The following is a 13764-nucleotide window of genomic DNA, read 5'->3' as shown; positions in this document are numbered from 1 at the left end:
AACTGGTTTCAGAGGGGAAGCCCTGGGAATGTGTCTCATCTGCTTTTTGGGGTTCCCTGCTGCTGGTATGGAGAGTTACGTCTCCCATCCCCTGAAAAGTCCCTGTGGTAGACAGAATGGCTTCACAAACAGGTCCTGATCCCCAAACCTGTGAATATGTTGCATGACATGGCGAAAGGGACTTTGCAAGGGGGCCTATGCAGGTAGGTCCAATCCAATCACATGTGTCCTTAAAGGGAGGAAAACCTTTTCCAGCTGTAGTCAGAGCTGTGACAATGGACGCAGAGTCAGAGGGATGGCTGCGTGATCTGCACTATGGGCTGTGAAGATGGAGGAGGGGGGCACGAGCCAAGGAAGGCAGGCTGTCCCCTAGGAGCTGAGAAAGGCAAGGCAAGGATTCTTTACTGGGGTTTTCAGAAAGGAAAGCAGTCCTGCTGACACTTATTTTAGCCTAGAGAGACTCTGACCTACAGAACTGTCCGATAACGAATTTCTGTTGTTTATAAGTCATTCCATTTAAATGTCTGGTAATTTGTTACAGCAGCAATATGAAACGAATACAGTCCCTGAAGGACCCCAAATCCATCAGTAGAAAGAAGAAGGATGATGCTTCATTTTTAATTTTTTTTATTTTTGGTTTTTATTTTTTTAACTTCTCATTTTGAGATAATTTTAGGCTTATGAAAGAGTTGCAAATAGGACAGTTTCCATATACCCTCTACTCGGCTTTCCATCATATTACCATCACACATAGTAATAGTAAAATGATCACTATTAAGAAATTAATACTGGTACCAAACTACTAACAACACTACAGAATTTATTCAGATTTTTACCAGTTTTTCCACCCTAGTATTTTTGTTTTTTTCCTGTTCCAGGATCCCACTTTGCATTTAGTTATCATGTCTCTCTGGTCTCGTCCGATCTATGACAGTCTCTTGGACTATCCTTGTCTTTCACGTAGAATGGCCTCGATTAGGATTTGTCTGATGATTTCTCGTTATTAGGTTGACTTTATGTATTACTGGGGAGAATGCCGCTGAGGAGCGGTGGTTTTCTCAGGCCTTCACATCAGGATACGTGGTGCTGATTTGTCTTATTACTGGTGACGTTGCCGTGATCCTTTAGCTCGCGGTATATGTAGGTATGCTAACCCGCGCGCACACACATTTGTATATATATGCATTTCTGTATCTATCTGTATGCATATAGATGTATTTTAAAATCAGTCTATACTGATTTCTCCAACTCTAATCCAGCAGCACAGGGTTTATTTCAACCTCCCCCTGTTCTTCTTCAGGACTTGTTTCTCCTACTGTGAGAAACCTGGTTCTCATTATCTAAGACATGTCTACTTGTTTTATTTTTTGAAGACAAGGATACTTTCCATGCAGCTCTCCTAGGCCCACTGATCATATCACCAAGCAGTCCGGGCTGCCAGGTGCTGGCTGAGTTCTAGGCACAGCATTGGGGTGGGTTCCCCCCAGTTTCATTGTGGCTGGTGGGTGTACAGTTACTGGGCAGAGCCCTGTGGGGGTCAGTGCCGTGGAGGGGCTGTGATCCTCTGTGGACCTTGGCTTTGGGCTGATCCTGTGGAAGCTGGTTGAGGTGCTGGTGCAGACGCTGTTCAATGGACCAAGTCCAGCACTCTCTGTGTACCGTGTCCAGCGGAAGTTGGTAGAGTGTCCATTTGTCATCGCCTCATTGGTGGATCTCTTCTTCATATTTAGACGTGTTCAGTCTGTTAGCAGTCAACTTTATGGAAGATGTGGAAAGCAGCTCATATCTCAGTTGCATAGATGAAGGCCAACTCATTGACAAGCTTTGGGCTGCTATAAAGTATACAGGAACTGAATCATAAAAGTATATAGGAACTGAATGCCAAGCTGGAGAAAGTGTCTTTAAATATCACCAGCCTTGCAGACACTTACAGGGAGGTGAAGAGGACCAACTTGATGCTGATGGAGGAAAGAACACCTCTGATTCAAGAACTGAAAGAAGAGAGACGCAAATGCTCAAAACAAGAAGAGAAGATGGTGGAGATGTTGAAAATGCTTGATTCCCTAGAGGAGGTCATGAAACTTGCTGCACCACGGGAAGCTTTTCCAAACCTTCCAGGAGGTCAAGAGCCAAGCCCTGATGAGCCGTTCTGTAGGAGCGGGCCTAGGTTTTAAAGTAGCACACTCCCTCCCCTCCACTTAGGCGATCTGAGCTGCCAAGGGTGGGTGTCCACCAGACTTTGACCTCCATTTGAGGGCCATTGAGGCCTATGGACACAGAGGAGCCCCTCAAATGTAGTTCTTCCACCTTAGCATGTTGGGCACAGTGGTGCTCTCCTCCACAGTCTATTCCTCCAAATCTAGAGAATATTAGGGCTTCTGGAGCAAACCAAGGGGTGGGGGGCTCTCTCTTCACGTAAAGGTTAGATTAGGTCCCATAGGCAGTGAAAAAAATGTTGTACTTGAAATACTTATCTTTTACTCAAATCTTCATCACACATTTCTCAAGACAATATTTTGCTAATATCATTCACAAATTAATCTTACGAAGGAACTCTATATGTTATTCTCCACCTAAAAATTATAATTTAAAAATACACACAGCTTATCAATGAAACTTTGCTTGTCAGCAGCAATAGTTTTTCTAGAGTTGTATTATGTATTATGTATTTACTTATTAGTTCAACCCTATTGTGCATATAAAATAGTTTCAGAATTGTGAACCCATATCCCTGAGAGGGACAAATTTACCTATTAGAGTATAGTGCTTGTGTGTAGTTCTTTTTGTATTTAGCCTTAGAGTATTCAGTCAAAGCCCCATTTTCCAAAGATATTAGGTCAGCTGCTTTTTACCCTATTGCTTGTTGAAGCATTTTTGCAACTTATTTTTATTATTTCAAAATATTAGATGACATGCAATTCACTCACTTTCACATTCTCAACTTGAAAACATCCCTTTTGTGCAGTGAGAGTGTGTTTGTATTGGCTCCAACTTTGTCTCAGCGATTGGGCTTGGGAATCTTAGTTCTAATACTTTGGCACTCATGCCTTTAATTCTGGGGAACCATTAATTCTGTAAAATAAGTTCAATAAATCACTGTGCCGGACTCCTCAGTCCTGGAGTGCTTAAATGGTTCCAACGACAAGTGTCAGTTTCCAGCCTTTCATGGTTATTTGCCGTGTGTGCATGCTACTCTTCTAACTAGATTCTATGCTTCCTGAAGGCATTGGTTCAGTATATATATATATATATATATATATATATATATATATATATATATATATATATTTGAACATATGTTCAAACAGGTTTTTATCTTTAGCTATGATGAATCAAAGTATGAAATAATAGACAATAAATGTGATGGATTTTATGTTACCAAAAAAAGAAGCAATTTCTTTTTCTACCTGGGACCTTCTTTCCTGCATCCCTTCCTGTCCTCTTCTTGTCTGGCTAATAGTTCTGAGAGGTGTAGAGTCAGCCGAAGCATTCTTGGACTTCCCTCTTTCCTCCATTATCATTGGGGGACCCAGACTCTCTCTTCTCAAATATTGCATGCAGACCCTTGGATAAACGTTAGGACACTTTGGTGTAATCATTGGTTTTCTTGCCCAGCTCCTTCACAAGACCATCAGATTTTGGAGTACTAGCTCTGGGTCTTTTTCATCTTTGTATCCTCCAGCAAATGGCCTGCAGGGAACGGCTTCTCAGTAGAGATTCACCAAACAAATGGATAACTTTAGAGGAGTGATGTTGCAGGTACATGAAAATGTGTTGTCATCTGTTCTTGGGAGCAGGATAGTCCTGGGGATAAGTGGCCAGTTGCAAACAAAACTCAAGTGTGAAGCTATCTAACTTGTGGATGTAGGATTTATTGGAACCAAAAAGTACTTGGGAAGAGAATATTTGTTAAGCATCTATTATGTGTCAAGAATTACCAGATACTTTCCAGGTACTATCTCATTTTCACCATCCATAACTTAAGTGGCTTTTTGTCCACGTGCATCTCATGCTGGAAGGTAGATGGTTAAGAACTTGTCTAGTTATCACAGCTCTTAGGTGACTTCAATCCACATCCATCTTTCTCCATCTAATTCCAAATCAATACAATTTCTACTATACCATGTTGTATGGAGAGAGAGAAATGCATTAAATCAATTTATGAAATTACTATGTAAATCAAAGAGCTTTATTTTGTAAAAATAATTAAAATGAATAGAAATCCCTAAATTAAGATCAAGCTGCATTTCATTAGCAAAGTAATCAGATGCAAAATCTCCTGTTATTGCAAGTGGTACACTTGACAAGTCCTCTAAAGGACAGCTGAGATCCTTGAATAGTTTTCTTCACTTTTAATACAGGCTTGCAGGATAGAACTTGAAAGATCAAACTTGGCCTGCACTTAGATATCCAATATACCCATCAGAAGTTGTTATTTTTGTCTGGGATACATGGCATGTCACTCTTTTTTCCCCCCAGAAGATTCAAACAGCCAAAAGGTCTCGGTATCGTTGATTTCAGCACAAGAATTCAGCTGAGCAAAGGCTTTTCTTTGATTTCTAAGGTCTCGCTCATTGGACTGCAGCAGCTGGATATCATTAGAATGTTGTACAACTTTTATTGGCTCTAAACTTGGCTTCCTTAGACTTGACAGGGACTGATGAGGAACTATTTTTAATGTCCAACGTTTTTCAAATAGATTCTTCATAGACCACAGTTTTTGTTCTGCAAATTATTAAAATTAGAATGGGGGGAATTTGTTACAATTCAAAGTTGTCTCCGGACATTGTGTGTTGCAACTAGTTTTGCTTTCTAGCCAATTTTGTGTGCTTGGCAAGCAAGTTATCAGTAAGCACATCTTCAAATGAAACACCAGCTTTCACTTCCCCATGGGTGATCACTCTTCCACTTCAGAAGGCAGTCATTGAACCCCAAGTTAGACATGCGAGAGGTCAGGCCAATACTTTCCAAGCACCGTGTCCCATTCAACAATGCGTAATTCTACCATTTCGTCAAGCTGATTAAAATGTTTTGTTACATCCTGTGACAGCTTTCTTACTCAGAACAAACAATAATTGTGAATGAGGAAGTGGAAAATGATTTAAATCATTTACTGGATGAGGACTATAAACAAGTAAAAAAACATTAGACAGAAAAACGGTTAGCAGTTATTTGTAAACCTTCTTTCCTGCAGCCAGTCTATCTAAAGAGTCATGTCTGAAGTGATAAATTCCACAATTTTTCTAGAAGGAGTGAAAAAAACGACCCCCTTAGCTTCTTTTCTCCTTGATTCATGATTATATAGAAGCATTTTGGATGATTGACTGAATGAAAGACAGACTGAAAATCTACAAAATAATCTAAATTTAGAGGAAAATTATGGGCTAACTTTTTGTACAAAGTCTGCTTATGAAAATTAAAAATCCACCCTTTGAGCTGAGAAGTAATTTTAATAGCTTATTGAAACCAAAGTCTTACAGCTGTGCTTGGTAAGCTTTTTTCTATTCTTTTTATTTTTTCTCATGCAAATAAAACCAAGAAAAACATACAGCCAGGCAAACCCCACCTCAGGCAAGTCTGAGAATATATTATTTCTCAGAACTCAGTTGGATTTATGGTCTATCTAATGTGGACTCTGCTCTTAGAAGATAAATATAGGAAATAATTTAAAAAGGATAACACTTTTGCTTAAAACAAACACAGTTTTCTGGCTCTTCCTTTTTCTTACCATGCCTCAAGCTCTAGATTTTATTATCCTCATTGCTAATTCTTTTTTCCCCCCTGTACTTCAGCTCTAAATGGGTTCTGGGTACACAATACATAGTCAGTAAATTTTACAGAGTGAATTCATGAGTTCTGGGGGGGCGGGGGGAAAAACCCTCCTTGTTGCATGCAGGCAAAAGCTGCTTTATTATAACTCAGATTTCTCCTGGCGTAAGCCAGGCCTCCATTGTAAGCCATTAGCTCTGCTCACATCACCAGTGTATAAATGTGTCACTTCGGTATAGAGTAGTAATGCTAGAGTAACCACGGAGGGACTGAGATGGACACACTCAAGCCAAATCAAGTCTCAGCACAACACACTCAGAGCTGCCCTCCGTCTTCTCATTAGAGGGATCAGGAGATTACACTGCAGGGTTGAACTGGAAACAAAAATTGCTGGGAGCACTTTTTCTACAGGTTCTTTTCTCATGCTCCAATGCACACCCATGCCGACACCCCCACGTCACATGCTCTGGTGGCTATCCGTTGTTTTTGCTTGATCAATATTCTTTAGCCGTCTTCTGATAATAGAACCCTATCTTTAAGGAACGACCTCTTTCTGACTCTCAGAACATGCTGTTTTTGTGTGGCTAATGACACTTCCCACCCATGGAAGGGCTAATCATCATCACCATCATCATCATCATTAAAGTATCTCATTTATTGGGTGCGTCATATGCACAGGTTTATTCTAAGTGCTTTACAGCTATTAGTTCTTTTGATTTTTGAAATGCTCATGTAAGATCAAACTATATCTCCATTTTACAGAGGAGCAAAATGATCCACAGAGCGCATAGCCACGACGTAGAGGAAGTGAGATGTGGATCCAGGTCCTCTGGTTTCAGAGCTCCACGCTCTTAATTATATGGTAAAATGCCCTGGCTCAGGTCAGGCACAGTACTTCTTATACTTGGCCATGGCAATTGGTTGATATATGTGCATGTGACCCAAGCTTGGCCAATGAGAACCTTCCCTGGGAATTAGGCTGGAGATATTAAAGAAAAAAGATACTTTCTTTTTTTTTGCTGGAGTATTAAGCTGGTGTGATGTGGGTCTGGAGCTGCTTGTGACCTTCCTCCTTCTGGGCTCGTGTGTCTGACAGTGATGCCACCACCGATGAAAGCAGAGCTTAGAGTTAGAGAGAAAGATTCCTAAGGACCTTATCTGAACATTTGGATCTCCACATACCGAAAGCCACACATTGACTATTTTGCTTGTAATTCTTGGTTTTCTTTTTTTCAGCTAGATTTTTAACTGATACACACTAGAGTCTCACCTGATAGACACATTAACACTCTTTTTCCACATAACAGTCAAGAATATGTTCAAAATTCCTTGCAGTTCTAGCAGTCTGTAGGTCAATTCTTGTTGGAAAGGGTTCCTTTGTTAAATGCAATTCTGTTTCTCTATGACCTGATTATTTACTTTTTCTCCTGGATACATCCCTAAAGAACCCCTTCAGTTATTCAAAGCCAGCTATCTGTTTGGTTAGCATGTTTACAGATTTGTCTCTCCTGGTCAAAATCATAGAAATATCAGGTTCTGCCTTCTTTTAGTATAACCAATAACAGATAGAGTCAGGAGGGCTCAAATTAGAGACACCATCTCGCAGCCTTCAGGTTGGCTTGACTCAGTCTCAGTGAGGCGTCAGTGGAATCGAGGAGCTTGACCAGTGTGAAACCAGAGGCAGAGCAACAGGATCAGACAGGCTGTGGGTTACTTATACACAAGAGTCAAGACCAGGTAAGAGAGTCAGGCAGGTTGAGACTGAGGCTACAACAAGAACACAGAAACAGGTGTGGCAGAAAGCAAGACCTGGTTCTGTTTAGCTGTTTTTCCCACCCAATATCCACTGTCTTTGTGATGATGGCACTCACATTCTATTAAGAGAGCTGCTATTCTTCCCTTGCTCTTTGTGCGTGTGTTTCCAGAGATACCTAAGCCAACTCCTCCCTAGAATCCAGGGTGGAACTCATATGCTAGGCTCAGCCAATCAGTATATTCCATCTCCCAATCACTGGGATTGGTTCAGGGGTGGCACATGACCTAATTTAGGCTAATCAGAGCTAAGACAATGAATTCCAAAATGATTGTTTGAGTAGTTGGAAAGTAGACTCAATATTTCAAATTGAACCTAGAATCCCAAAAGATGTAAAGGCTGAATCTTCTGCCACCACTTTATTATCATGAGTACCCTGTGTCTAAAGTCAACATAAAGGAAGATAAAATTGTGAAATTGAGGGAAAGAGAAAAACTAAATTCTAATGACATTGTTTGGTCCCTGAATCCAGTTCTACCTGAAGCCTTCGAGCTCTACTGTTAGACATTTTTGTTCAGTGAGACAGTAAATCCCATTTTTATTTAAGCTCGTTTGGGTTGGGTCTTCTGTCATTTGCAACCAGATGGACCATGTACTGATACAGGATCACGCAGAGTCTATCTCATTACCAACATTTTCTACCCATGTTCAGCTTTTCATCCGGGGTGGCTCAGGCCCTGTATAAATGCCATTGTTGTACATTTTTTTCTCAAGTAAATTCATAAAGGTTATGTTCCCTGGATGAGGGCACAGGGATAATGCACAGGTGAACCTAGGACTAGACTGATGGCATGACCATGAAGATGATGCAGACACTTTCTTTTATTTTTTTTAATTTATTTTTTTAATTAGTTTCAGGTGCACAAGACAAAGCAAAACTTAGACGTTTATCATTTATATCCCTCACACTGTGTGAACCCCCCTCCCCCCATCCACTATCCCTCTGTACTTTCCCAAAACCTCTCACCTTCCCCTTATCCCCACCCCCCGCCCCTCTAGCAACCCTCCGTTTTTCCTCCATGTTTCCAAAACTGTCTCTGATTAGTTCATTCACTTATTCTTTTCTTTAGATTCCGCATATAAGTGAGATCATATGGTATTTGTCTTTCTCTTTCTGACTTATTTCACTTAACATAATGTTCTCTAGGTCCATCCATGTTGTTGCAAATGGTAAGATTTCTTTCTTCTTTATGGCTGCGTAATACTCCATTGTATAAATGTACCACAGTTTCTTAATCCAGTCATCTACTGATGGGCATTTCGGTTGTTTCCAGGTCTTGGCTATTGTGTATAGTGCTGCAATAAACATAGGAGTGCATAAAGATTTTTGAATTGGAGTTTTGGATTTCTCCGGATAGATACCTAGGAGTGGGATTGCTGGATCATAAGGTAGTTCCATTTTCAGATTTTTGAGATACCTCCAAACTGTTTTCCATAGTGGCTGCACCAATCTGCATTCCCACCAACAGTGCACCAGCGTTCCCTTTTCTCCGCATCCACGCCAGCACTTGTTGTTTGTTGATTTATTGATGATAGCCATCCTGACTGGGGTGAGGTGGTATCTCATTGTGGTTTTTATTTGCATTTCTCTAATGGTTAGTGAGGTTGAACATTTCTTCATATGTCTGTTTGCCATCTGTGTGTCCTTTTTAGAAAAATGTCTCTTCATGTCCTCTGCCCATTTTTTAATTGGGTTGTTTGTTTTTTTGGAGTTGAGTTGAGTGAGTTTTTTATAAATTTGTGATATTAACCCCTTATCAAATATATCATTGGAATGCAGCCACTTTCTACTAACCACAGCACTTCTTGGATATAGATGGTCTTTCAAATGGGTGGCTCTGGTGTGGGGAGGCCCAGTAGCCCTGAAGGACGCCTAAGCATTCAAATGCAGAGTTAAGACCATGGGATGTCCAAACAAGGTATGATTCTTGGACATGGGATTCCAAGGACTGTGAAGGAAAAAGGGGACTTGAAGCCTCAAATGGATTGTCAACCAATCGATGAAACCATGGTTACCAGTGGTCACTGAAAACTTCTGAGACCCCTGTGCCCTGAGTATCATTCAGTCTATTGCAAGTAGCACCACATGGCTGGATTTTTATTGCCTGGAATGCATGTGTGGTTTGTGAGATATACTTCAGTGAAGGCCTCTGGACTTTCCAGATTGTCTCATAAGCTTGGCCTTAGTGTTTTCTGACCTGGTTTTTTCTGCAGTTGCTGGTTTAGAACACATGAGGTGTGTAACCCATTGGCAGCCCTGCCCAGTTGGCTGGCTCAGATGAAAGCTCACTCAGTATGGAGGAAAGAGATGCCTTGTGCACAGCTCCATGAAAACTTCAGCCTGGCATAGGAAATAAGCTAAGCATTGCTGTGTCCTGTTGTACTTGACTCCGGTACTTGGAGAAAGGAAATAGGGCTGGGACCCTACAGCTTCGGTGTGATGGTCCTGAAAGCTCTGGCCACAGAGTATCAGGTAATAGACCTGGTTCATGTCCATGGTCTTCTGCCCTGTCCCACAAACAATGTGGGAACTGCCATCCCACTACAAAGTGCTGGAATAAAGGCCATGTTTTGGCTGTGGAGTCAACAAGCTGAGTCACAGTGGGCTGGAGCTAAGGCCGGATTTGGCACCAACGGAGAGGTGTGGACATACCCCCTGGCAGAGGCTGAGTGACGGCTTAGTGTCAGATGGAGGCCCCTGACTAGATACACAGGCTGGGCTCTGTACACAAAAATCAAGCCCACGGAGTGGACGGCATATCCCAGGTTTGGTCAACAAGTTAAATCAGGCTGGAGAAGCAGTAGACACAGGAGCATGATCAGAAGCAGAATAGGGGTCAATCCCCACGAGCAGGCTTGTTGCTTTGCCAGGAAACTGTGGGCAACTGTGGACTTTTATCATCCCTTCCTCCCCTCCTGAAATTGTTCTAGGCCCTAGAAGTATAAGGTCCCACCTCTTTCGGAATCACTTTTTCTCAAGAACCTTATGTGCTGTTCAGTATTCCTCGATGGACCCCTAGAGGGCCCATGTGGGAAGTTTGGTTCCTCTGGATGCTGAAAGGAAAGCAGGAGCTGGTTTTCCCCAAGCCTGGAATTTCCAGTGGATTATTCCTACGGACACCCACTTAATCTTGGAATGCAAGTTCTTGAAATCTTGGTGTTTGTTTGAGCATCAGCTGTTCCTGTCAGAGAAACCACTCTTGGAGCCTCATTTTCTGGGACAATAGGACTTCTTCAAAAATATGAACATTTTCTATGTCCATAGTTATTTGATTATTTTAAGCAACAAACTAATGTATACATGCTGCATACTTTTTAGGATTTATATCCTTCTTCCTTATAAATAAGGTTTGAGGTAATTTGAAAGATAAGCATTTATAAGTGGAGGCTGCTGGAATTGAAAAGGAAAATGACAAACTATGCAGAAGGAGAAAACCAAATGGGTTACATTATCTGATACATCTAAATAAACCAATTCCTTGGGAGATACAATCTTTTTCCTGGTACTAAAAGGAACACATTGCATATGTATATGTCCCAACAGAAGGAACACAGAACCTCTTACGAGACAGTATCTTCAACAGCTGTTTTGGAGACAATGAAATAGTGCCCATAAGTCCAAGCTGTGATGACAGGTTGCATAAATTTAAGCCCCAGCTCTGCCGATTTCTACTTGTGTGACACTGAGCAAGTTGCTCAGCCTCTCTGGGTCTCAGTTTTCATATTTGTAAAATGGATGCAATAGTCGAACCACTTACATTTCATTGTTAGGAAGGTTAAATGAATAATTACGTAAAGAAATTAGATTACTGCCTGGTGCATGGTGAGTGCCCATCAATAAATCTTTGTCTTCTTCTTGCTATTTCTTATATTAATGTTAAATAGAGACTAAGGGTCCAGCAAAGCACTAGTGCGAGAGTGGTCTGAGGGCCACTACAGATGACCTGAGAGGCCCTGGACTAACTCTGTCTTAGGTTACTTTCATACTCCTTCTCATCCTCCAACTTGTGAAGGGACTCCCTTTCCAAAGCTTGGCTTCTCCTTTCCTACAGCAAAATCCCCAGCACTCTGTCCCCTCACTGTTCCCTTCCTGCTTTTGGACTCCCCTCCACAATGTTTGACTTATGCTTCCTATTGTCAGGTATTCCTGTCCTGTTGTTCTTTTCTCCTTTGTCTTCTTTTATGCCTTGTCAAAATTAGCTTTTTCCAAGTACTGACCCCTCAGGAAACTGACAAAAAATATGGTGGACTAATTTAAGTCCAGGTGTTTGTAATGGTTAATTGTATGTGTCAACTTGGCTGCGGTGCCCAGTTGTTTCATCAAACACCAATCTAAATGTTGCTGTGAAGGTATTTTTTTTAAAGATGTGATTAACATTTAAATCGTAGACTTTAAATAAAGCAGATTGCTCTTTGCAATGTGGGTGGACCTCATCTAATCAGTAAAAGGCCTTAAGAAAAAAGCTTGAGATCCTCCCAATCAGGAAGGAATTCTGCCTCCAAATTGCCTTGGACTCAAGATTACAACATCAGCTCCTGACGGAATTTCTAGGCCTACAAATTTCAGACTTGCCAGCCCCCACAATTATATGAGTCAATTCCTTAAAATAAAATAAATCTTTCTCTGTCTCTCTCTGTTTCTCTCTGTTTCTCTCTGTTTCTCTCTCTCTCTCTCTCTCTCTCTCTCTGTCTCTCTCTGTCTCTCTCTCTCCATAAATATATACCAATAGTATATGTATATATATATATATATATATATACATATACTATTGGTTTTATTTCTCTAAAGAATGCCAACTAATACAGTATTAATACATATAATGGCTAAATGTCTTAGCTTCCTCATTAACATTTTCATTTTAACAAGAGCTCAACTTTAAAAAGTGAGCAATACGAATATTTGTAAACACCATCTGTGGGGACAGAGTCCCCGAGAGCAGTTTCCAGGCTCTTGCCCTCACGTGGAAAGGTGCTGGCTCAGGTAGTAGATGGCCATCAACTGTGATTGCATGGCCATCAGCTGTGACTAGTAGGCTGTCAGCTGTAACCAGTGAGCCATTGGCCACTAATGTAACTACGGAAGCTACGCTAGCAAGAGCAGATTGCGGCTAGCAAGTGCAGTTAGCAAGCAGATTGTGGATTGCAGAGAGTGTTGATCTTACTTCCTGTGTCTTGCCCAGCCACCAGGGAGACTGGGGTGCAGGAAGACCCCTTGTTGGGGTACTGGCAAATGTTTGCTTTTGTGTCTCCAACCCAGCCACCAGCGAGAATATAGTGGTATGACTCTTCTATCCACAGCTCTGTGGGTGTTCCATTTTGGCCTCACCATGTCCTGCGTTCTTGTGTGTGGAGCGGGAGCTGAGACCCCGCATGACACCATCAGAGAGCCAGTTGAGGGTAGAGAAGTATCTGCCAGTGACCTTGAAATCACTTCATATGGTCCATGGCCTGTATTTATGAGATGGGCCTCATGCATTTCCTCCTCCCGGGAAGCTATGCATGGGACATGTAGAAATGACTTTCGCTATTAGCACGTACCACACACATTTCTATTTGTCTGGCTTAATACTTGGAAATCATACACAAATAAAAACAGCCTTCATACTGCTCTGCGCCTCTGCTGCGAGTGGTGTAATTTACCGATTCCTCACGATCATCACAACAGCAGGTAAACATGGCTCATTGTTTCCTTAAGAGTCTGAAAGAAACAAAATCAAACGTGTCTCTGAAACTCCCAGGAGTAAAGCCAATCTCCTACCCATTACATTAGGGCAGGAAAATCAATCAATCTAAAATCAAAGTCTTTTTCTTTTCTAGCCTCTCATGTGGAAGACTGTCATTAATAAATCTGCCAGAGTTATAATTGTTCTTCCAAAGGTAATATCACATTCTTTCAGAAATGGTGATAATGTAGGAGCAAGGTGGACTTTGGAAAAGACATGAACTCCACCTGCGATGTGATCAACTACCAAATGGTTCTGGGTTCTACATGCAGACCATTATTACAGGATGGTGTTTTCTCTGCTTGAAAATGTAGAAAATCTGTATGCACTGATACAACAGTTACTGTATTTCTTTTTTTATTGCTGGTGTTTTGACAATCACTTATCCTTGTCCATTTTTGCTTAGTCATCTGATCTTTTCTCCCGGTTTTGATCGGCCTTGTGAGATCACAGGTGTCA

The sequence above is a fragment of the Rhinolophus sinicus genome, linkage group LG04 (assembly GCF_036562045.2).
Source record: "Rhinolophus sinicus isolate RSC01 linkage group LG04, ASM3656204v1, whole genome shotgun sequence".
NCBI classification, from domain to species: domain Eukaryota; kingdom Metazoa; phylum Chordata; class Mammalia; order Chiroptera; family Rhinolophidae; genus Rhinolophus; species Rhinolophus sinicus.
This window is presented reverse-complemented; position numbering follows the sequence as displayed.